Source organism: Phyllobates terribilis, unplaced genomic scaffold (assembly GCF_046119375.1).
Source record: "Phyllobates terribilis strain yellow unplaced genomic scaffold, ASM4611937v1 Scaffold_37__1_contigs__length_12642776, whole genome shotgun sequence".
Classification (NCBI taxonomy): Eukaryota; Metazoa; Chordata; class Amphibia; order Anura; family Dendrobatidae; genus Phyllobates; species Phyllobates terribilis.
Genome location: NW_027362797.1, coordinates 6,684,468 through 6,710,920, shown reverse-complemented (window position 1 = coordinate 6,710,920; position 26,453 = coordinate 6,684,468). Strand labels below are relative to the sequence as shown.

General features: G+C 44.8%; 2 pseudogenes; both read right to left on the bottom strand.

Moving 5' to 3' along the window:
• Positions 1–14,658: 14,658 nt before the first annotated feature.
• LOC141182951 (U2 spliceosomal RNA) lies at positions 14,659–14,748 on the bottom strand (annotated as a pseudogene).
• A 593-nt stretch (positions 14,749–15,341) lies between these two features.
• On the bottom strand, positions 15,342–15,547 carry LOC141182943 (U2 spliceosomal RNA; annotated as a pseudogene).
• Between the last annotated feature and the right edge of the window lie 10,906 nt (positions 15,548–26,453).

Below are 26,453 nucleotides of genomic sequence, written 5' to 3'. Positions count from 1 at the left end.
ATAAATCGACAGTGGTTTTACTCACCATGTGACATGTGATGTTTTAATTCACAAATATGCCTAAGGCTATGTGCCCACGATGCAGAAATGAAGCAGAAAATTTCTGCAGCATTTCTGCATCTCCCTGGCAGAAAAAACGCATGCAGATTGTGCATGCGTTTTTCCTGCAGAATACATGCGGAATACATGCGGATCTACATGCGCTAACGCATGTGTTTCCGCATGCGGACTCACAAGCACTTTCCAGGCGATAGCGTCACTTGGAAAGTGCTTGACAACTAGGTCACACTGTATAAATCCATGCAAACTGCATGGATTTATACAGTGTGACCGTAAAAATAAAAAGCTATACTTACCTCCGATGCCGCCGCGTGTGCTGTCTCGCTCCTTCCTGGCTTGCCGGCATCTCGCGAGACCAAAATTAATGAACATGCTGCGGATTTATGAGCGCTGCATAAACGCTGCGGAAAAATCCGCAGCATGTGCATTGACATTGCGGAATGCCATTGGGGACCATGGGGTGCGGATTACCATGCGTTTTTGATGCGTTTCCGCTGCGGAAATTCCGCAGCTGAAACGCATGAAAAACGCATCGTGTGCACGCAGCCTTAGTCTTTCTCCAGCAATGACAAAGACTTCGACATATTTGGGAGTTGAAGCATCGCATCACATGCAACAAGGATGAATAAACCACTGCTGATTTTTTTTACCACTATACTTTGGAGCACTGCCAATTTTTGGATGATTGATAGGGATTCTTGGTTAAAAATATTTGCTTTCAAAGGCTCAGACATATTTAGTCGAAACATCACATGTCACATGGATAAATAAACCAATGCTGAATTTCTACCACCATTCTTTGGAAAGCTGTGTTTTTTTGGATTATACGCAGGAGGATTTTGAAAGGTAAGCAGCGGTATTCAAATCTTGTCAATACTTAAAGGGAACCTGACAGCAGAATTGAGACCTATAAACTAATTGAAGGGCTGCTTTTGTCCTTTAATGGTGATTACAGACAATCCCAATTGTGTGGAACAAGTTCACAGTATATCGCGATTCTCACCTTTTCAAAGATAATTTTTCGCACATTCTTGTGAATTGGACTAGTCCAAGATGCGTCCAGATTGAAAGCAGTGCTGTGCTGAGCACTCTCCAGGGTAAGCATGTATGATAGACTGGAGTTTGTGGCTGTTACTGGGGAATAAGTGCACAAACGACAGATTTAACTTACATGCTCTAAGTTGTAATGTTCAGGATACAGTTTTCTGGGAGGACAGTGTAAGGGCGACTCAGGGATCGGACCACAGCTCAGTGGGCATGATACGGACAGGTTGGATAGGACTGGCCCGCACATAGCAGAAATTTCAGACTAGTCCAATTCACAAGAATATGCGAAGAACAATCTTTGAAAAGGCAAGTATTGCAAAATTCTGTGAATTTGCCCACACAATAGTTTTGCCTGTAATAACCATTTAAAGACAAATGCAACTAGATAATTAGTTTATAGGTTTCAATCCCGCTGTCAGGTTCCCTATAAGAAAGTATGAACTAGGTTTGATTACCTCTGATCACACAGCTTTCCAAAGTACAGTAGTAAAAAAATCAGCATTGGTTTTTACCCATGTGACATGCAATGTTTCGACCTCTAAGCATGTCTGAGCCTGGAAAGCAGGCAGTATGATGTACACGCATTGGGAGACAGTTTCCTTTGTATTGTGTAGTTATGAATAAGTCATTGAGAAACATCTAAAATGCTTTGAAATTACAAATAAAAGACAATAATCTAATGCCAGTAGTCGACAAAACGCAGGCTCTGGTATAAATATTACATTGCTTTACTGCTCTGGTTTAGCAATGCCAGCAGACAACAAATTGCAGACTCCGGTATAAATATTACATGGTTTTACTGCTATGGCTTAGCACAGCTACAAAAAGATCAAATATTAGAGACCGTCTTACTAACTCTTTTCTGTCTTTGAGATATGTGTCACGTTGAGTGTTTCCTATTATGACACTGCAGCTAGATGATTTTGTTTTTCTAATTAAAATAATTCACTTAAATATCGCTATTTTATTGACTGCGTGCTTACAGTAGTTAAAGATGACCCATCATTTACTCATAAAAAATGGAGTTTATTTGTCTTGTAAAAATCTTTGAGCTCCCCTGAATCTACCACTTTTTTTTTTTTATTTTGCGATGTATGACTAAATTGCAGAGATATTCACATTTCTTGCTTTTGGAGTGCAATATGTGAAATCTCTGCTTGCAGTTCTTCAGAATCAGAATCTTCTCTGGATTTGCTCTTTCACTTTTCCCTCCCAATTCTGGCTCAGTGGCGTCTAAGAGTACTAGACATCTAGGTCAGCAATGCTGTGCAATACTGAAAAAGCAGTGGAATCAGAGAAGCTCAGGGCTTTTTTTTTACAAGTTATTTAACTCATTTTTTAGCAAGTGACAAGAACTTTTTAGAGATTTGTGGATGTTTTGAGATTCAAATTCGCCTGCTTCACCAAATTTTCCCCCAAAATTTGATTTGTGGCAAATACATTCTCGTGAATCTCAATACTGGAAAGCTTTTAATTGCTCAGAAAATACAAGTGGGGAAAAGAGAGAGAGAGTGGAACCCACTGACCTTAAGAGCTTACACATACTGTAGTAGGTGCTTCAGTAGGAAAGCAATGCTGATTTTGTTGTTTTAAAGCAGATCAAGATGTTCAGCCACTTTACTACAAAATTGGACAACCACTTTAAGTTGTTCACAGGTGTATGATTTTTAAACTTTTTTTTCTTAAGAAACAGTATAGTAAAGCTGGTCATATACATGTCATAGCTGTCAACTGAATGTTCGTTTGGCTGAACAGTCTTGCAACTCCCCCATATACATACACCAAAAAAATGACACATACACACGCGGTCAAAATTGTTGGTACCCCTCGTTTAATGAAAGAAAATCCCACAATGGTCACAGAAATAACTTGAATCTGACAAAAGAAATAAATTAAAAATCTATGAAAATGAACAAATGAAAGTCAGACATTGCTTTTCAAGCCTGCTTCCACAGAATTTAAAAAAAAATTAAACTCATGAAATAGGCCTGGACAGAAATGATGGTACCCCTAAAAATAATGTGACAAAAGGGACACGTTAAATCTAGTTGTGTCCACTAATTAGCATCACAGGTGTCTACAATCTTGTAATCAGTCGGTGGGCCGGTATATAAGGCTACAGATACTCACTGTGCTGTTTGGTGACATGCTGTGTACAACACTCAACATGGACCAGAGGAAGCAAAGTAAAGAGTAGTCTCAGGAGATTAGAAAGAAAATTATAGACAAGCAAGTTAAAGGTTATAAGACCATCTCCAAGCAGCTTGATGTTCCTGTGACTACAGTTGCACATATTATTCAGAAAATTAACATCCATGGGACTGTAGCCAACCTCCCTGGACGTTGCCGCAGGAGGAAAATTGATGACAAATCAAAGAGACGGATAATATGAATATTAACAAAAGACCTCAGGATAACTTCTAAAGAGATTAAAGGTGAACTTCAAGCTCAATGAACATCAGTGTCAGATCGCACCATCCGTCATTGTTTGATTCAAAGTAAACTTCATGGGAGACGACCAAGGAGAACACCATTGTTGAAAACAAATCATAAAAAAGCCAGACTGGAATTTGCCAAACTACATATTGACAAGCCACAACGCCTCTGGGAGAACGTCCTATGGACAGATGAGACAAAAATGGAAGTTTATGGCAAGGCACATCAGCTCTATGTTCACAGATGGAAAAATGAAGCATATCAAGAAAAGAACACTGTCCCTACTGTGAAACATGGAGGAGGCTCGGTTATGTTCTGGGGCTTCTTTGCTGCATCTGGCACAGGGTGTCTTGAATCTGTGCAGGGTACAATGAAATCTCAAGACTATCAAGGGAAAGAGAGAAATGTGCTGTCCAGTGTCAGAAAGCTTGGTCTCAGTCGCAGGTCATGGGTCTTGCAACAGGATAATGACCCAAAACACACAGCTAAAAACACCCAAGAATGGCTAAAAGGAAAACATTGGACTATTCTGAAGTGGCCTTCTATGAGCCCTGACCTAAATCCTATTGAGCATCTTTGGAAAGAGCTGAAACATTCAACCTTCAAACACGAGACAACTGGAGTAGTTTGGTCATGAGGAGTGGGCCAAAATACCTGTCGAGAGGTGCAGAAGTCTCATTGACAGTTACAGGAATCATTTGATTGCAGTGATTGCCTCAAAAGGTTATTCAACAAAATTTTAAGTTAAGAGTACAGTCATTTCTGTCTAGGCCTATTTCATGAGTTTAATTTTTTTTTAAATTCTGTGGAAGCAGGGTTTAAAAGCAATGTCTGACTTTCATTTGTTCATTTTCATAGATTTTTAATTTATTCGGCCACGCCTCCTGCATTCACCATCTTCCACCCGACGGGCAGCTGCTTGCACTGCGCCGCGCCCTCCTTAGGTATGCACCTCCCACTCCAGGCTGGATCCTAGCTGCAGGGCACATCCTTCTTGTGGCCGACACCCTTGGGGGCTGGACACATTTTCGCGCTCTCGGGCGCCATCCACGCCCATGATAGGTGGTCTTTCTTCTTCTCTTCACCGCCGCCGTTGCCATCTGGGAGTCCATGCTTCTGACCGCCATCTTGGGCCGCATGTATTGAGGCGCCCTCTCATCTGTGCCACGGGTCTTTTCCTCGCATGAAGAGAGCGGGGTGGAGCTCGCATCCTGCCGACTACGCCATATGTAACGGGACTCAGGGTGGTAGTCATGGGAGAGGATCACTTCTTTCACACCCCGGCCCACTACAGGAAATAGTGTACTGTGTGGCTGCATGTGCAACGATGCTTTGAGATCTGAGATCTCCACAATCCCTGTTAATGCGTTGGCTGCAGAACTGTCCCGTTTAACCCTCTCAGTCAAAAAGCCAAACCAACTGTTATAAACAGTGTTCTTTTTATGCACAGTCAAACAGGTGAACATAGAGTAACAGGTTATGCATTCTTCATCACTTGCCACACAGTATTCAGGCTCCATTCTCAGAGTTACAGTCTGCACTTTGTTTCTGGCAACAGGTACGGCACAGTAGTGAGGAGAGATCTTAAATGCCTGCATTTTCTTAGGGGTAGAGTCATACGGGTCCACGTGTGTCGCTATGCCCTGATCCCCTGTGTCCTTGCTTATATCAGTCCCAGGGGCCGCTCGTAGAGACGTGCTCCCTGTTTCAGTACCCACAGCAGGGCGATGCCTTGTCCCAAGGTCCCTTTCTCGCTGGACAGTACGTTTCCTGGACTTCTAAGCTTTGCTCCTTCAGGTTTCCCCACTTGCCTGCGTCGTCCTGTTGCCTCTGTAACTAGATCCTTGTCCTCATGAGCCTTGTAGTTCCACACCAGGAACAATGTCTTTCCTCTTTCTCTTACTTTTTCTAGACTGACTAAAATGGATCCCTTCTCCCAGAAGCCACAAAGCTCCCTCCCACTATGGGCTGTACTTCTAATTAACCCTCAAACTGTCTGTGTATCTGATGTCTGTATCTGGGCAGATTTCACCTACACTCTGTACCAGAGTGAAAAGAAAGAGTGACATCTTGTGGCCTCCGGTCAACACTGCAGTCCAAAGGGAAATAACCATTAAATACATAGCAGTAACATGCATGTAAAATACATTCAACCAACAGAAATATCAGAGGAGTGAGATGCCATCCTCACCACCCTTACAGTGTGTTTAGAACCAATGTAGCTGGATACGGATGGAACCACCACACTAATAGGAGAAATCAGGAAAAATGATCAATTAGCAAAAAAGGACAATGTATGAGGCAGTGACGCACACTGAGCGCACTACAACCAGACGTGGCTGAAGCACACACTACAGGGTGAGCTGCACTCACACACACAGACCTTGCAGACAGCGGTGAACAGCACAGAGAACTGTGCACTAGCGCTGCAAGGCACAGCGATTTATAAAGTAGCTTGGGTAAAGCAGAATACAGCAAATAGGTAGATTAAACAGTCCCTCAGAACAACAGCGTCCTATCCCTAACTGAATTCACAGCAGAGTGAGCTCAAAATGGCGGCGGCGGCTTTTATAGTGCATCATGACATCATTTCAGCAGCCAATCACAGCCATGCCATTAGTCAACATGCCTACATGCCTAACAGGATGTGCCCACACTTCTTAGGATCCTCATTGGCTGAATAAAATGAAACTGGCTCATTGCATTATGGGAACTTCCGATTCCGGTATACGATATTCTAAAAGTATTGGAATTAAGTATCGGAATTCCGATACCGCGAATATCGGCTGATACCCGATATTTCAGTATCGGAATGCTCAACACTACTCAGGAGCAATTGTACAACAAATTTTGTGGTCCATTTTCTCCTGTTACCCTTGTGAAAATAAAAAAATTGGGGCTAAAAGTACATTTTTGTGGAAAAAAAGTTTGATTTCTTAATTTCAAGGCTCTATGTTATAAACTGTTATGATCTGCAGCAAGTACTAAGGAAAGAAAAGGGAAAACTGTCCCTACAGTAAAACTAAGCTGAATCCCTACGATGTAGCGGGCTGCCTGTTCCTAGCGAACAGACCCGCCTTAGTCCTCGGCTAGTCTGAACGAAGACCTATAGCATAAGGGGAGGGGTCCCTAAAAGAACTAAGGACTGGAACAAAAATGTGACACCTCCTAAACAGAGAAGTTGTTGCAGAACACAAAAAGACAAACAAACAAAAAAGTACTAGAGGTCCCAGAAGGACCAAATGAACTGACAGAGAAAGGCACAGAAGCACCTAGCTAGAGAAACAGTCAAACACTGAAGTCCAAATTAAATAAAAAAGCAGTCTAAATAAAAAAGCGGTCTATAATTTGGACCACTTTCAATCCCGCTTGGGGGTTAGCGGCAGGAGCAGCTTTTAGTCAATCATTCTTAAATCCCACCACTATTAACTTCCCCTTTGGCTGCTCAACTCAGGACCTGCGGTTGGGGGCTGCACTCTCCTAGCTTTCAGGACCTGTGGTGATGCACATCTGATCTGTGGGCGGACAAGTGGCCTTCAATTTTGGAACCCGGAAACGGTGAGCACGAGCGGCGGTCTGCAGCACACGGCACGTGGTGTGCCAAGCTACCTGTACCTTGCGGTGAGACGTGCCTGCTCCTTCCATTTCCACACTAACACCGGAGTTGTGCAGGGGTGCACAACTCCAGCAGGTGAGTGGCCTTTTGTCTGTTTCCATCACATCTACCGATCAAGTCCTTCACATAGCGCGCTTTTTCTCCCTTTCTCTTCCAAACACTGAAGTCCAGCTCAGCCAAAAGGGCGGAGCTGGAATATAAAGGCAGATGGTCACGTGACCACAAAACACAAGATGGAAAAAACAAAACAGGAGGGTTCTAACAAACTTCTATGCACAACGAATGGCATGGGACAAGTTCTCCTGTTACCCTTTTGAAAACGCAAAATTGGGTACTGAAAAACATTTTTATGGGAAAAATGAAATTTCTATCTTTATGGCTCAATGTTATAAACTTCTGTGAAGGCGTTGGGGGTTCAAGGTGTTCATCACATATCTAGATAAGTTCCCTAAGGGGTCTAGTTTCCAAAATGGTGTCACTTGTGGGGGTTTCCACTATTTAGGCACATCAGGGGCTCCCCAAACACGACATGGCGTCCGCTAATTATTCAAGCAAATTTTACATTCAAAAAGTCTAATGGTGCTCCTTCCTTTCCGAACCCTGCCATGCGCCCATACTGTGGTTTTCCCCCACATATGGTGCATCAGCTTACTCAGGAGGAATTGCACAACAAATCTTGTGGTCCATTTTCTCTCGCTACCCTTGTGAAAAAAAAAATTGGGTCTGAAGTAAACATTTTATGAAAAAAAGTTAAATGTTCATTTTTTCCTTCCACGTTGCTTCAGTTCTTGTGAAGCACGTGAAGGGTTAATAAACTTCTTGAATGTGGTTTTGAGCACTTTGAGGGGTGCAGTTTTTAGAATGGTGTCACTTTTGGGTATTTTCTGTCATAAAGGCCCCTCAAAGTGACTTCAAAATGTGATGTGGTCCCTAAGAAAATGGTTTTGTAAATTTTGTTGGAAAAATTAGAAATCGCTGGTCAACTTTCAACCCTTATAACTTCTGAACAAAAAAAAAATTTTGGTTCCAAAATTGTGTTGATGTAAAGTAGACATGTGGGAAATGTTGATTATTAACTATTTTGTGTGACATATCTCTCTGATATAAGGGTATGAAAATTCAAAGTTTGAAAATTGCAAAATTTTCGACAAATTTCCGTTTTGTTTCACAAGTAAACGCAAGTCTTATGGAAAAAATTTTACCACTATCGTGAAGTAAAATACAGTACAGACCAAAAGTTTGGACACACCTTCTCATTTAAAGATTTTTCTGTATTTTCTTGACTATGAAAATTGTACATTCACACTGAAGGCATCAAAACTATGAATTAACACATGTGGAATTATATACTTAACAAAAAAGTGTGAAACAACTGAAAATATGTCTTATATTCTAGGTTCTTCAAAGTAGCCACCTTTTGCTTTGATGACTGCTTTGCACACTCTTGGCATTCTCTTGAAGAGCTTCAAGAGGTAGTCACCGGAAATGGTCTTCCAACAATCTTGAAGGAGTTCCCAGAGATGCTTAGCATGGAAAATGGATCAGTTAATTAGCCATTTTCTTTCATTTTTAACAGATCACTTTTTCATACTGGATCCAGTGAGTAAAAACGGATCCGTTACGAATTGCAATCTGTTCCGGTGAGCCTTGACATAGGTCATCTTGATTAAATGCACAGGCCGCGTGCAGAGAATCGCAAGTATTGCTGGTTGCTATGGACAATAGCTGTTTTGTTTGACTGAGCTTACGGAAACTAAGGTGTGTCCTGTGATTAGCATCATAGGTGACTATAAACTTAGCGCTATATCGCTATGTCATCTACAGCCGGGTACAAACATTTTGCATCAGCTGCTATCCAGGCGTCACAGGGAATGTGATCTACAGTCCCCTCACAATCCTGATGAACTAAGTGTTTGTGTATCAAAATGGACAAGGAACATAACTCCTCATAAAGTATCGCTATGCTAATTGTAAGGTTTTGCTACTGTAGGAGTAATAGCTCTAAGGATTAACATTTTTGTGTCCTGTTTTTCTTGGCCATGACAGGGCATGTCCCTGTGCTGAGATAATCTTATATAAAATTATAAAAAAATATAAACATTTCACTGCCTGTTTTTTAAACAAAGTTTCACTTCAAAGAAAGAATCAGCTGTGATCCAGTGCTGTCCTGTCTGTATACTCTTTTGCTTCCTCCCCTGCCCAGGAGCTGTGGTATGATCAGACCATGTTCTGTACACGGTCAGACACGGCAATTACACAGTGCACAGCAGGGGCAAATTTATAAGTTTATCTCAGCACAGGGACATTTTATTTAAACACATCCAATTGTGGAAATTATTATCATTCCAAGATCTACTGATTAATATGAACTTTTGTTCATGGAAAAACCCCTTTAAGGAATTATACATAGGGCAATACATATATCTTTGTCATACTCATTTGATAAAGACACACAAGGTACAGTATGTATATCTAAGTTTTTTTTGTTTGTGGTTCAGTTAAGTGTTTATTGTACAAATAATAAAATTGTGATTTTAGGGAATTTTTAAGTTAGTCCTATTTTGGTGGATTCTCTTGCAGACATATATATTTGTTACCCTTTAATGGAAGACAATTATAAGTGGAAGACATTATAAGTTTATAGGGGCGAGAATGGGGGATATTATAAGTGTATGGGGTACAGAATTGATGACATTAGGTCCATAATTGGGAGATATTAGTTTATGGAGTCAGAATTGGGTACTGTCAGGTTTTCCCACAGCAACGACATCAGGGAGATCACGCAATATCTCACCGTGCCGTCACTGTGTCATGGATTTCGTCCGGAATCACGAGCATACGATCCAGACTACTCTCTACTTAGGTATCGGCAAATGACCAGTGAGCGTATGGCGTCACACCTCGGGATTCCAATGCATGGAATACGTGTTTACGCCCTCTGTAGGTCACTGTCAGCTTTACAATAGCTGCCACCATCATCCAGCTTTGAAATATAATACAGGCCTGGGCGAATGCCTGCATTCTGGTAGCGTATGGCTTTGGGGGAGGGAAAGATTACAGGACAAAAGAAACAGAACTATTCAATTTTATGTTTAATCCAAAAGGGAGGCAGTGTTTAGGAAAAATATATACAAGGATTTTACAAAGGAGACATTAAAATACCTAAGCAGTTACACAAAATAATAAGGATTAAGGAAGAAATTTACTATACGATCCCCCATATCTTCTCTTTTTCTGCAGAGTCTGAACTCGTACCTAACTCCTGCTCGTTGTCACTGTACTTCAGTTTGTGAGTTTGTGGTCCACTCGCTACTTCACTGCAAGTACCCTGTGGGTATCTGGTTCTGCCTTTCCCTTCCTGTCTGTTCCGTGTGAACAGAGCCCTGTCCCCTCTGCTCTGCCTTGCTCGCCGCTCCGGTGGTTCTTGCCTGCTCTGCCTTGCTCACCGCTCCAGCGGTTCTTGCCTGCTCTGCCTTTGCTCACTGCTCCAGGTGGTCTCGCTCTGCTCTGACTCTTTGCTCACTGCTCTGGCAGTCTCGCTCTGCTCTGACCCTTTGCTCACTGCTCCGGCAGTCTCGCTCTGCTCTGACCCTTTGCTCACTGCTCCAGCAGTCTCGCTCTGCTCTGACCCTTTGCTCACTGCTCCGGCAGTCTCGCTCTGCTCTGACCCTTTGCTCACTGCTCCGGCAGTCTCGCTCTGCTCTGACCCTTTGCTCCCTGCTCCGGCAGTCTCGTCCTGCTCTACTCTCGCTCACCGCTCCAGGCGGTCTCGTCTTGCTCTGCTCTTGCTCGCCGCTCCGGGCGGCCTCACTCTGCTGTGTTTGTCCACCGCATCTGCGGTTCTGTTCCCGAGTCCCAGTCTGTACTGGGTCCTATCCACTCTGTGCTCCAACCTGTCGTACCTGCCAGTACCTCCCTGCCTGCATACCAGTCATGCTTACCAACATCCACCTGCCTGCATACCGGCCGTACCTGCCAGTACCTCCCTGTTTGCATACCAGTCGTGCTTGCCAGCATCCACCTGTCTGCATACCTGCCGTGTCTGCCTGTACCCACCAGTCTGTGTGCCAGCCTAACCTGCCTGTTCCTGTATTCCCCAGTGTGGGTCAACAGCCGTGTCCGGGGTCTGACCTGGAGTAGCACCTGGTCCCTCTGCTCGGTCCCTCCTTGGTGCACTGGCGTCGTATGCCGTCGTGCGACCTTGGTCGGATCGGGTGGATACTTAGTTACTCCCCTCCAGGCATTCACTCTCCGGTACGGTCCAGTGGAATCACTACATATACACGCACACGCCAGTCAGTCCGGGCGTGTGCATTACACAGAATGGATGACATTACAAGTGTCTAGGGCCAGAATGGGGGATATTACAAGTGTGTAGGGCCAGAATGGGGAACATTTCTAGTGTACGGCGATATAAATTGGGGAATATCAGTATAAGGGGCCACAATGGGGGAAATTATTAGTTTATGGGGTCACATTAATAATGTCTGCAATTGTTGCCTCACACACTAGTAATACCCCAAATTGTCGCCCTATAACTTAAGAATGTATGCGACCACAATTAAGGACATTACAACTGTAGCAGGGCATAAAAGGTGTATGTTACTACTGTATGAGTGCCACTGGTAGGGTCGTTACTGGTGTATTTGGGTGCAAAGATAAACATTACTACTATATGGGGGCACAAAGAAATATTAATATTGTACTTGGTACTACATAAGGGGACATAAGCATTAGTATTGTATGGAGCCACAAAGAGTTATATCACTACTTACGGTATTGTACGTTATTGACAGGTCAGTGGTCGGGTATGACAGCAAACGGCAAGTCAATCAGCCGGGGGAGGATGCAGTTTGGTAGTGAGTACAACGTGAGGCTGAAAAGCTAGAAGTATATTGTCAGGTCCCAATGCACTTCCAGACATCACTTCAAAACACAATTTCTCACTGCTGGATCAATGCTTTGGGTTCATAAAAGGATCAACTGGTGTAGCCTTTAAAGGTCTGCACAATCATATTAATGATTTTGGGGTGACTGAGGGTGGGGAGTAAAGGGTTTCTGACAGATTCCCTTTAAATGTGATTTAATCAGCATTTAGAAGCGTTGGCACACATCAACGCATTTCTTTACTATAGGGAAGAGTTGGTTGCTTCATCCATTATCATATTTGTTTCTTTCATTGTAACAAATGTTTGTTTTACTAGCTTTGACTTCTCTTTTCTCTTTCCATGGAAGTTTTTTGTGGCTTTATATCATACAGAACAGTACTATTTGGCTGCCTGTTCTTCTGCGAAAACACGTGAATGTCAAGGGAATGATTGCCATCGGCCTTGTTCTTTCATCTAGAATGATCCATTGGCACATTCCTCACAATTGTGAAATTTAACTTTTTTTTTTTTAAAGAGAAAGCCTCCATGGTTACTATAAAGAGAAGCAAACAAAAATGAGAAACAAGCATGAATATTTGCACATTTAATAAAATATAACAGTTTAGCAGGAATGACCATCAATATTATCAGTGCCGCAATTTCTTTTATTTGATCACATTCCGGGATGTGGTTAAACATAGCATCCAATGATTGTAGAAGCAGTTTGATTAAAACAAAACAATTGCAAATTTTTGTATGTGGTATGTGTAGGGGTTTTATTTCTTGTTTTGATTTTTTTGTTTTTTTTAGTGGCCCTGTGTTTGCATAGTATTTTTTTTGTTTTATTTTCAGTTAGTCATCAGAAGGTGCTGAGTAGAGATGAGCAGATATTTTGAAATTAGTATTTGCCAACTTCGATGAATTTTGCCCAATAAGTTGATTGGCGGTGAATAAATTTGAGAGAATCTCAATACAGGAAAGCTTGTAATTGCTCAGCAAATACACGTGGAGGAGAAGAGAGAGAGAGAGAGGACCTGGCTGGTATAGCTTACACTCCACAGGAGAGAGAGAAAAAGAGAGCGAGAGGACCCCACTGACCACAAGAGCTTCCATTCTAATGGAGATGGAGGACCCTGCTCACCATTAGAGCTTACACGCTACAGGAGAGAGAGAGGACCACGCTGACCAAGAGAGCTTACACTGTAGTATACAGAAGAGATAGTGGACCCTGCTGATCATAAGAGCTAACACTCTACAGGTGAGAGAGAGAAACTTAGGCGTCACTCACATGAGTGTATAACTTGGACTAGTGCTGTCTGATGTTTATTCCAGGGACAAATAGCCACCTCCAGCCAAAGCCAGAGGCGACCCAATCTTACCCCCAGCGCCTGCCCGAGTTCTCACCCGAGCAAGGCAGTGGGAGCCAAAGACTGTGCTTCCCTCCCGGAAGAGGGAAGCCAACAATGCTCTCCTCCCGAAAGAGGAGAGCCAGGGTGGTTCAGGGGGGAGTGGAACCTGATGGCCACACACTTTCCCCCTAGACCTGCCAAGAGAGGAACCAGTTAGGGAAAAGCATACCGACAAAATCCTAGAAGGACGTGACACAAGTGAATAAGTGCACACACAGTGACAAAAAGATTAAATAAATAGCGAAGGTTTCACAGTATAATACTGCCTGGACCTTCGACCGGGAATTGAAAAATTCCAGATCCTAAGGCCAGAAGGCCCGGAATAAGGGTGTGTGCAAAGAAAGAAAATTTGAAGTGTTTGTGCAAATGTGCCAGAAACTCAAGTGGGGTTCCCAATACCAGTGAGTTAAGGCACCCCAGGGTCACCAATCCTGGGGCACTTCACACTTCGGGCTTTCGATCTTCCCCGGCCCAATGGCGTCGATCCTGGGGGGCCATGCTTTCCACTAGATGACTATATTAGCCACCTGGCGTACTAATAAGGGCCTAAACCCCAGTGTCCATCAATCTGCTAGGGTGGCCGACGGCCAAAGCCGCCTTTTCGAAAGGTACCGAGAAGCGATTACCTGAATTGGTTATAGCCTATTGCTGCACCATAGCCCCAAGAAGGCACCCATTGTAGGGATAGGGACAAAGGCTCCCCTTAGGAAGACATGTTGTTCATCAATAGGCACCTTAAAACCCACAACTATACTGCTTGTTGCAGATGCACCCCACATGTTTTTAATCTGCATAAGTCCACCTATTTTCACACATTCTCCTCTTTTCTCCCCCCTAATGTCCCACGCACCTCAAAACCGGGAAGGGTGGGGGATAGAGAGAATAAATAATTAATGAACAAACGAGCAGCGGTCCCCAGTGCTTCCCAGTCTGTAGGCTCCCTACAGACTGAAGTTGGCTGCTGCAGCACTGCCAGATAAAAGCCAGGAGCCCATTATGATACGTGCAATGTCTGTTCCATTCTTCCATTGTCCCATTGTTCCATTGCCCCCTAACAATGAGACAATGGAAAAATGCAAGAATGGAACGGACATTGCACGTGTCATAATGGGTATGTAGGGAGCATACTGGGGACTGCTGCTCGTTTGTTCAATAATTAGTTACCCTCTCTACCCCCCACCCTTCCCGGTCTTGAGGAGCATGGGACATTAGGGGGGAGAGGAGAATGTGTGAAAATAGGTGGACGTATCAGATATTAAACTGATAAGAAAAGATACTACACTTGATCTTAGCCAAAAGGCCGAGAAGCGATTACCTGAATTGGTTTTGGCCTAGAGCTGCACCCTGGCCCAAAGAAGGCACCCATTGTAGGGATAGGGACAAAGACTCCCCTTAGGAAGACATGTTGTTCATCAATAGACACCTTAAAACCCACAAATATACTGCTTGTTGCAGATGCACCCCAAACGTTTTTAATCTGCATAAGTCCACCTATTTTTACACATTCTCCCCCCCCTGCCCAATGTCCTACATGCCTCAAGACCGAGGGGGGGGGGGGGGTAGAGAGGATAACTAATTAATGAACAAACGAGCAGCTGTCCCCTCCCCCCCCCGGCTTCCCAGTCTGTAGGCTCCCTACAGACTGAAGCTGGCTGTTGCAGCACTGGCAGATAAAAGCTAGGAGCCCATTATGACACGTGCAATGTCTGTTCCATTCTTCCATTCTTGCATTATTCCATTGCTCCATTGTCCTATTGCTCCATTGCCTCCTAACAATGGGACAATGGAATAATGCAAGAATGGAAGAATGGAACAGACATTGCACGTGTCATAATGGGCTAGTGGCTTTTATCTGGCTGTGCTGCAGCAGCCAGCTTCAGTATGTAGGAAGCCTCCAGATTGGGAAGCAGGTGGGACCGCTGCTCGTTTGTTCAATAATTAGTTACCCTCTCTACCCCCCAACCCTTCCCGGTCTTGAGGCGCATGGGACATTAGGGGGGAGAGGTGAAGAGAATGTGTGAAAATAAGTGGACATATAGGGGACATATCAGATGTTAAACTGATAAGAAAAGGTACTACAGTTGATCTTAGCCAAAAGGCAGAGAAGCGATTACCTGAATTGGTTTGGCCTATGGCTGCACCCTGGCCCCAAGAAGGCACCCATTGTAGGGATAGGGACTGAGACTCCCCTTAGGAAGACATGTTGTTCATCAATAGACACCTTAAAACCCACAACTATACTGCTTGTGTTTAACCTCGCCCACACCACTGATTGACTGCTTTCTGTGTACACTGTGCATAGGCAGAAAGCTACCAATCATTAGTGGACGCAGGATTACACAGAGCTCATGAAAATGGAGGACTCCATGGCAGCAGGTTTACTAGTCCTCTAGGGATAATCTCCTGCTGTTAAAACAGTGATTTTATCAAAACTACAGCAAGCAGCCCAGTAAGTGACAAATAGATGGAATTAGGGTCTTTGTGTCCACAATTTGGTGCTCTCATGTTAGGTAGAAAAAACGTGTTGACTGAAGTCAGTTATTTCCAAGGCTGTGTTAATCTAAACAAATAAAATACCTTCGCAACAAGCATTTATTTCAGTTTACAAGCCTCAAATACCTATGAAAAACTTCTGTAATGCAGGTACACAATTAAATCCAAGAGTATCTCTGGTGATATAATATATATATATATATATTTTAAGATTAAATTTTTGATACATTACTGTAACTATTTGTTACACTTCTTGAGATACATACAGAACGAGTTAACCCCATTCTCTTGATTAGTGGGAGTCTTAATAGTAGGACGCCTGGTGATCAGACCAGGAAAAATGTAAGCCTATTCTGACATCCACCATACATGTACGGCACATGTATGGTGGCGATGTATGGAGTAGACTCAGGTTTTGAACCCACTGCACAAACAAGTTTTTTTTTCGCCACTGGAATGGCGCTTTAAATGTAAGCCCCTCTGTTCCCATTCTTATACTCACCTTCCGTCAGCTTTATCTTTTACCGACGCCGCTCTGGTCCCGTGGCACCATCTTGTGCCAGTAACTTCTGACTGGCCAGAAGTCAGAAGTTATGTTACAAGAGCTCAATACAAGTCTTTATGAGAGGCAGGACGAGGCCATAATGAGGCTCTCATAAAGATGTATTAAAAAGTGACTTCTATGCTCTGTGAAGCACTGGAGCTGCCGGCAGGTCATTCTTTGGCCGAGACAGCGCTGGAAAAGGATGAAGGTGGCGGCAGGCGAGTATGAGATGGGGAAAGGGGAATCACATTTAACCCCTTTACGACGTGGTGCGTATTAGTACGCACCACGTCGGTACCCCCAGTTCAGCGCGGGCTCCGGCACTGAGCCCTCACTGAACCGGGCACATGTCAGCTGTATAAATTAGCTGACATGTGCCAGCAACAGCTGCAGGTGGAATCTTGATCCACCCGCGGCTGTTAACCAGTTAAATGCCGCTGTCAATTTCTGACAGCGGCATTTAACTTGCACTTCCCGGAAGCGCGTCATTAGCCCAGCCCATCGATGACCCCGTCACGTGATCGCAGGTCACTGATGGGTTGGCATGATAACCCGGGGTCTGCAGAAGGCCTCTGTGGTTGCCCAGTGGTCGGCGCTCATAGCAAGTGAGCATTTCTGCTGCATATAGGCGATCTGCTCACCACCTGTATGCAGCAGAGGAGATCAAACAACTGCTGCTTCAATAGTCTACTATGGAGACTATTGAAACAAGCAGAAAGTGTAAAAAAAGAAATGTATTTAACAATATTAAAAAAGTATATAAAAGTTTATATCACCCCCCTTTCAGCCCATTCAAAATAAAACAATTGAAAAAAAACCCCACATACACATATTTGGTATTGATGCCTTCAGAATCACCCGATCAATATAAAAAAAGAATTAATCCGATCGGTAAACGGCGTAACGAGAAAAGCATTCTAAACGCCAGAATTAAAGTTTTTTTGGTCGCCACAACATTGCAATAAAATGCAATAACGGGCGATCAAAACATCTGGTAGTGGTCCTGGTCGATTGCGAACCTGAGAAATCTCTGATGGGCAGGGTGCAGGTATGAGTCTTGTATGTATATGGTGGTGAGAAATTCTCCCTTCTCCATGGACGCAATGATGGACCGAAGGGACTCCAAGCGGAAGGGACGTACCCGTACCAGTACATATTTGTTGAGCTGTTTTAGGTCCAGTATGGGCCGTACGTCGCCTCCTTTCTTGGGGACTACGAATAGATTGGAGTAGAACCCTCGGAAGAGCTCGGCCGCGGGGACCAGTAATATGACTCCTGCTTGAAAAAGAAAGGAGACCGCTTGGCGGAAGGCACAAGCCTTGGCTGGCGGCTTTGGGGGAACAGAAGGAAAGAGTCTGTTTGGTAAGTTGGAAGACAGACTTTATGAAAGAGCAAAAGTCAGCCGACAGGTCTTGTCCGACTTTTGCGTCGACCGCAAGTTGTCCCTGCGTGGGGAGCGGTTGCTATTTTGTGCTGGACGCGAGACGGACCAGCCCGAAGAGTTCCGAAAGGATCGGAATAGAGTTTGGTTACGCTTCTTGTAGGTGCGTTTGGGTTTCAGTTGGGGGGAGAGAGGTACTCACCCCCGGTGGCGTTGGATATCATCGTGACCAACTGTTCACCGAAAAGTCAACCACTGAGGTACGGGAGGTGCGTGAGGGACTTCTTTGAGGCTGCGTCTGCTTTCCATTCCCGCAGCCAGAGGATACGCCGAATCGTGATGGCGTTTGATGCTATTCCCGCTGCACCCCTTGCTGAATCCAGAGCTGCATGAAGCATGTAATCTGCTACAACTGCTATTTGAACCGCTTGGTCCGACCGCTCAGGAGCAGATACTTGGAGGCCAGCTTGTAAATTTTTGGGCCCAAACCAGGATGGCCTTAGCAGCCCAAACTGAGGCGAACGCGGGAGCCAGGGAGGCCCCATGCGGCCTCGAAAATTGAATGAGCCATGCGTTCCACCTGCCGGTCTGCTGAATCCCTGAGGGTTGAGCTATCTGGCAGTGAAAGGAGTGACTGTGCTGCTAGTCTAGAGACTGGGGGATCCACTTCGGGTTGATCTGTCCATTCCTTGGTGACCTCCTGTGGGAAGGGGTACCACGCCTCCAGATATTTGCGATTGGTAGAAATGTCCAGCACCCGATGGATGGATGAGATTACGTCCTCAACTAGCGCTGTATTGCTAGGGGGGGGGGGGTTGGGATCAGGGAACCTTCAGTTTCCTTGTCCGAGTCGGAATCACAGATGCCTTCCGAATCCTGTGCATCGCTAAGGCATCTCCTGCTGGGTGAAGCGGGGCGGAGGCCTTCTCTGGTCAGGGATCGCTGCGGAGATCTGCATTGTCTGTCCCTGGTAGGGGACGGTCTAGATGACCTGGAACTACGGTGTCTTTCCCTAGAAGGGGATGACCATGTGCTATGGGATGATGCAGATGAACGTGACCTGTGGGTCCGCTTGCGTCCAGATCTAGACGTGGATGTGCCCGGGTCGTCATGTCCCTGAGTCGAGCTTTCCCTTTGCAGGGCAGTGTTCATAGCCGAGGCATGACTCTGCCGAGCCTGAAGCAATGTGGAGGCTAGGTTATCTATAGACTGCGTCATAGATTGTGACCCATCCCGGCATGTCATTAGACACCGAAGCATTGGCAGGGGCTTCCTGGGGCTCTGGCACAGTAGTCTGGGTGCAGTCCTGGCAGTGCGGGTACGTGCTGCCACTGGGGAGAGTATTACTGCAGGCTGTACAGAGTGCATAAAAGCAGTCCTGCCTGGTTCTCTTGGACCTTGAGCCCGGCATAGTGCACTGGGGTGGCTATGCAGAGGGCCCTACAGGGGTGGCTATGCAGAGGAGCCTATAAGGAATAATGGATTCACAGCCGAGGAAGAACTCCAGCTGTGATCTTATCCCACCAGTGTGTCCCTGGGTCCAGCGCCGAAGATCCACAGTCCTGTGCCCCCCTGGAGACTGGCTGGCCTGGTCTGGGTCGGCCGACCAGTAACTGCAGGGTTAATCCCTTATCCTGCAGCAGATAATGGCCGCCGGAGTAAGGTTAAGAAAGAAGGGGGAGCGGAGAGCTGAAAAGGGCGGCAGAGCAGTGTGAAATCGCACCCTTTCAGTCTCGATCCGCCCACTTTATGACACTGTAGAGTGTCATATTTGTCATCCGGGGGGCAGGCGGGAGAGGAGGTGGCGGCCTCGGCTAGGCCGAAGCCGCGGCCTAAATTAGATGCCTGATGCCCAAAGGGGCTGCAGGCCGGCGTGGAAGTCCGGGAGGGGGCCAGATCTGAACCGGGCCCCCCCGGATATAAAGGCAGGATAGCGGTGGGGTATTAGCGGAAGGGGGGGCCCTGTGAAGAGTCCCCCTGAGGCACCATAGAGCTGGTGCTGCCGCAGAGACAGGGCACAGGGAGGCCTGTGCCTCTCATGTCATGCCTGCCTGCACTCCCCCCGGCCCCGACAGGAGCCCGCAGCAGGGCTGGGGTCCCTGGATTCAGGCGCAGTGTGCTGGCTGCTGGGAGCTGCAGAGTGCTGCCTGTACAGGCCCTACCTGAGGCGTTTCAACCTAATACCCCCAGAGGGGGATTAGGGAGGTGATGCTGTCACCATCAGGGGGCTATATCCTCGCCTCGACCTCAACCCAGAAACCAAAAGGAATTGGGGAAGGAGGGGGGTCTCGATTTCGAACCAGCACCCGAGGGGCTGGGGAAGGAGCGACATGGGGAATAGCCATCTCGACTTCGACCGTGCACCCTGTAATAAGGGGCCGAGGAAGGAGCCATGCCAGGAGTCTCGCAGAGATCCACTTTTCTTTATCTGTAATCCCGTCGATGAAAAAGGAGTAAAAGTTTTAGGTGTGCCTCCTATGCGACACTAAGCAAAAACTGGAGATGGCTGACGCCGTCCAGGAGTGTATACTGCAGAGGAGGAGCCACGGTAAATCTTTTTCAGATTATGCATAGTGTTGCCTCCTAGTGGACAGCAGCATAACACTCATGGTCCCGTGTCCCCCAATGAGGCGACAGAGTAAATTAAGTTTTTTTACATTTCACTTTGCATTAATACCTGTGTTGCACCCGAAGGGTTGAAAAAAAAAAATTTACAGCTGTTTTGAAGTATTTGAGTTGTGCGGTTTTTACTATGGTATCATTTTTGGGGAGTTTCCAAAATGTAAAAGCCTCAAAGTCCATTCAAATCTGAATAGGCCCCTAAAGGAACATGTTTTGTTAATTTCTTGAAAAAATGAAAATTTGCTGCTAAACTTTTAACCCTTCTAACATCCTATCAAAATAAAATGATGTTTGAAAAATGATGCAGATATAACGTAGATATATGGGAAATGTTATCTATTAATTATTTGTACAGCATGACTAACTCGTTTAAGGATATAAGAATTAAAAGTTTGAAATTTGCAAAAAATATTGACCTAAATTTACTACTACTGTATGTACAATGTGTCATGAACAAAACAGTCTCAGAATCACTAAGCTACATTGAAGCATTTCAGAGTTATTGCCACAAAGTGACACTGGTCAGATTTCAAAAATTTGGCCTGGTCATTAGGGTCAAAATGGACTCGGTCACTAAGGGTAATGGGAACCAGGAGAAAACACACATGAGCCACTGTTGTAGTATGGCTTCTTTAGAAAGAAAGGACGTATAGTTTCTGTAGTGATCTGAATACAGAGCTCATCTGACAGTTTTCCCAGTGAACTCAAGCCGAATCAGCCCAGTTTCAAAGAAGATATGAATGCAATTATTAAAATTAACTCATTTTTATTTCCAATAATTTGTTAAAAAAATTATACATAAAAACAGGTACTTTCAAAAATCACAAAGTCAAATCTCAATTACAAGCTTGTATTATTATAGTAAGTTGTCTCCTTTAATAAATCGTGTCAAGATACTCTACTCCATTTCTATTGCACTTAATCCCTAGTAATAAAGTGCTGAAAAAGTGTTTTTTAATATAAATTAAAACCCCTTACTCAAAAATTCAGAGATAAAAAGTGCAAGTGCAAAAAAGTTTTTCCTCTCTGTGTTGAAAGGTATGTAAATAAATATATTGATGGGTATACAAATATATGAATTTTTGGTTGCATTTTGTATTTTTCAGTAGTGTTGAGCGATACCTTCAGATATCAGGAAATATCGGATCGGATTAGATCGGGCCGATACCCAAAAAGTATCGGATATCGCCGATTCCGATACCGGAAACCAATGCAAGTCAATGGGACACAAATATCGGAATGAAAATAAACCCTTTCTTTCCTTGTAGGTTAATTCTATATGAAGGAAAACAACTAACAATAATGTAGAATGTATTGGGGGAGGTGGTTGCCCAAATCGATGGGAACAGTGCTCACAGTCAAACATGAAAAGCCGGCAATTCAGCAGCGGCATACACTGGTACCCGACAATTTAGAACAGAAAGAATAGAGCATCACACATAGATTAGATAGATAGAAACATGTCAGTCACATATATATGAAGTACAGTGATAGTGTTGGTTACTGTACCTGTCATTTAGTGTTAAAATAAAGGATTTATTAAAAAAAAAATTAAAATTACGGGGAACCCTACGCCAGTCTCTAGCGGAGGTTAAGCTGACAGCTGGGGCAGATGTTTGAAGCCTGGGAAGAGGGTAATACCCACGGAGCTTCCCAGGCTACTAATATCTGCCCCCAACTGAATACCTAGCCTTTACTAGCTATTAAAATGTGAGAACCCCCAAAAAAATGACGTGGGGTCCCCCCTATTTTAATAGCTAGCAAAGGCTAGGCAGACAGCTGGGGGCTGATATTAATAGCCCAGGAAGGGTGCCATGAATATTGGCCCCCTCCCAGGCTAGAAACATCAGCCGTCAGCCGCCCCAGAAATGGCGCATCCATAGGATGAGCCAATTCTGGCACTTAGCCTCGCTCTTCCCACTGCCCTGTAGCGGTGGCAGTGGGGTAATAGGGCTGGGGTTGATGTCAGCTTATAATGCCAGCTGACATCAAGCCCAGGTTAATAATGGAGAGGCGTTTATAAGACACCCCCATTACTAACCCCATAGTCAAAGTTAAAAAAAACACAAACACCCAGAATAAAGTCCTTTAATTGAAATAAACACACAATTCTTTATTGTTCTAAATTAAACCATACTCACCATCATGCCCATTCCAGCTGAAGCCAACGATCTCCTGCAATAAAAGAAAAATAATAAAGCAACATCATCCTTACCTTTTGATGGTTCCCAGGACAGCTCCAGCTCTGCTACATCGAGACGACAGGCAGGACCGCAGCAGAACGCTGCCATCCAGCCCGTCATCCTGCAGACACTGAGAAGCGCAGGCATGCTTGCGCTCCTCAGTGTCTGGCTGTGACGGCATCCAGATGAGCCGACAATGAACTCAGCTCACCTCATGCACGTCACTGACAGCGTGGGAGAATTCTCCTGCGCATGCGGTGAGCGTGAGAGACTCGGCTCATCGGGATGCCGTCACAGCCTGACACTGAGGACTTTATTCTGGGTGTTGTGTTTTTTTTTTTTTAAATACTTTACTAGAAATTCATGGCAGTCATGTATAATATTGGCGTGACCCCATGAATTTCGGGCTTAGGGCCAGCTGATAATGCCAAGCTGGCCCTAACCCCTTTATTACCCAGTGAGCCACCGCACCAGGGCCCTGGATGAGTTTGGTACAGCGCATCTATGAACGCGCCATTTTCCGGGGTGGCTGCGGACTGCAATTTGCAGCGGGTGGGGCCCAGAAAGCTTGGGCCTCCCTGCGCTGCAGATTCCAGCCCCCAGCTACCTAGTTGTACCTAGCTGGACACAAAAATAGGGCGAAGCCCCACGTATTTTTTTTTTAATTATTTAATGAAATTCATGAAATAATTAAGAAAAAAAGGGCTTCCCTGTATTGTTGTGTCCGGCCAGGTACAAATAGGCAGCTGGGAGTTGGGGGCAGCCTGTTCCTGCCTGCTGTACCTGGCTGGCATACAAAAATATGGCAAAGCCCACATCAACATTTTTTGGGAAAAATTAATTAAAAAATAAATAATAATTTAGGGACTGCATCTTTATTAACCCCTAAGTGCCAATTCTGGCACTTAGCCTCGCTCTTCCACGCTGCCCTGGTGCGGTGGCAGGGGGTAATAGGGTTGGGGTTCATGTCAGCGCCAGCTGCCATGCAGCCCAGGGAAGCCCAGGTTAGTAATGATGGGCGTCTATAAGACACCCCCACTACTAACCTACAAAGTGTTAAAAAGAAAAAACACACACTACACCCAGAAAAAAATAATTTATTTGAAATAAAACACACCATTTTATTTAATTCTTAGTTTACTAAAAAAAAATAGTTACCTGTCCACGTTCCTGCGCTGATCTCCCATGCACAGCTGTCACATCTGGAGATGGTGAGAGCTGTGCATGGCTGCTGTAAGCTCACACTGCCGGGAACACGTCCGCTCCCGGCAGCGTGAGCCCCTGACTGAGGTCACCGGAGTGCATTCAGTCAGCGCAGCTCCGGAGACCTCCTTTACGGCACTGCTGTACCGTGGGAATTTCTGACCGGAGCAGCGCTGCCTGAACTCCGGCGAACCCGCTTATGCTGTCATTCTAGCGGCGGCAGCGGTTCAGAGCGGTCACATTCTATGTGGCTGCTCTAAACTGGAGATCATCGTGGGACACTCGTGGACTACTACGGAGGGGTAAGGATAAGGTTGTGGTTTATTATTTTATATTTTATTACAGGAGATCGATGGCTTCGGGGAATTAGGTGTCTAGGTGAGTATAGGTGTAGTTTTTTATTTTTTACTTTATTTTAGGTGGCGATCGGCGGGGACAGGTAATGTATAAACTAATTTATTTTAGGTAACCACTGGCCACCAATGACATGTATTTAAAATTTATTGGGGGACCAAAGACAAATATATATGGGGGCATAAAAAAACACGTATAGGGGCAAAAATAACACATGGGGCAGTTTAAATAGCAGGATCAGGCTGATGGGAACTACTGCTCCCATCAAGCTGATCCTGCTGGCACGAGTGGACGCGGGGCAGACATAGGCCGATGGGAGTAGTAGTGTCACATCGGCCTATGTCTACCTGCACGCACACACCCGCAGACATCGCACAGACACCGCGCACACACCAATCATGACGGGCTGATGGTCTGGGAGGTATGGCTGACCTGCGCGGCTGTGGGAAAGTTCATGTGAGTTCATGCAGTCAAGCATGAACTCACATGAACCCTCTGAGGGCACTGCGGCTACTACAAATGAACAGCTGATCGGCATCACCTGATACCTCAGCTGTTCATTTGAAATAACCGGCGGGAAAGCGCAGCACAGAACGTGAAAGCCGGCGGTGAAGTCTTTTCACCTCCGGCTTCCCCGCCCGGGTCTTCGCTCCCCGCTCCTTGGTGCTGCGCTCCCCGCCCGGTCCTAACTTACCATGGGGATGGGAGGTGGCGAGGGGAGCGGAGGATCGGGGTGGGAGGCTGCGGGGAAGCAGTATGGGGCTGTGTGATTGTTTAAAAGCCGGCGGCTTTTTACAGCCCGCCGGCTTTTAAACAATCAGGAGAATTCTCTCATGCTGGGATGGCATTCTGATGACAGGCTGGATCGCAGCTGAGCGCTGCCATCCAGCTTGTCATCCTTCAGAGACACTGCAGAGCGCTGGCATTATGGGAACTTCCGATTCCGGTATTCGATATTGTAAAAGCATCGGAATTTCGATACCGCGAATATCGGCAGATTCCCGATATTTCAGTATCGGAATGCTCAACACTATTTTTCAGACAAGGTAATGTCAAAAAAACAGGGAATAAAACCCAGCAACAAATAGTTAATTTCATGGATAAGGAGCTATGCATATGGAGGCAAATTCATTCAGAGTTCACAGGTAGCAGGCATTCTAAGGGGAGTACTTACATGGCTCAATGTCTAGCTCCTGAAGAGGAGACTGATTGGGGAGATTTATTAAAGGAGACAACTTACTATAATAATACAAGCTTGTAATTGAGATTTGACTTTGCGATTTTTGAAAGTACCGGTTTTTTTATATATAAATTTTTTTTTTTAACAAATTATTGGAAATAAAAACGATTTAATTTTAAGAATTGCATTCATATCTTCCTTGAAACTGGGCTGATTCGGCTTGAGTTTAGTTGTTGATGTTGTATCCTGAATCGGAAGTTGTAATCTACTGACCTCCTTTTTGATATATTAGTTTTCTCAGTGAACAGGACTGAGCAGCCTGCAGTGTATTAGAACTTATGGAGGCTGCAGAAGACAAAATGCAAAACAACTGCAATATTGTTATTTGTTTGCTATCAATGTTTACAATATTCACTTTGTGGTACATAGTTAGGAAATCACCAGTAAATTAAATTAAATGTCTGGAATAATCATCTATTGTAAATTTAAAAAGGGAAAAGATATAGACAAGATGGACCACGGGGTCTTTTTTCTGCCAATTATCTTCTAGGTCCTGGCAGCAGCGGGCAAACAGAATTTTAGCATTTAGGGTTGCACTATCATATACATTGGGCGAGTGCTATCCAATTGTTTTATTAGATAGCATTCAAACCAATGTTATTCAATAGAGCAGGGGGGGGGGGGGCGAAATGACGAATGCAGCTGTGCCGAAACGTGCATCGGGGTGTGTGCCAATGAGGAGTGTGCTATTATCCATAGTGGATGTAAGTAGTTGCTGTGCATTATATACATCAATGTTTTGGCTGTCTGCTTGGTTTCCTTTTGATGTCTTTGATATAGAGGGACATACTGATTTGCCCTTAATACATAACAGTGAGCTATGTGCTCGATATATATTCTCCTGGCATCTTATTGATTTATACTTTTTCTGTTCTATTTAAATCCACTACTACTTTATATGATTCAGCCATTGGCATTAATATGATATTACATAGTATTTAGTGGAATTCTGTTATATTTTTCAGGCACTTGCACTTTAATAATTACCGCACTTTAT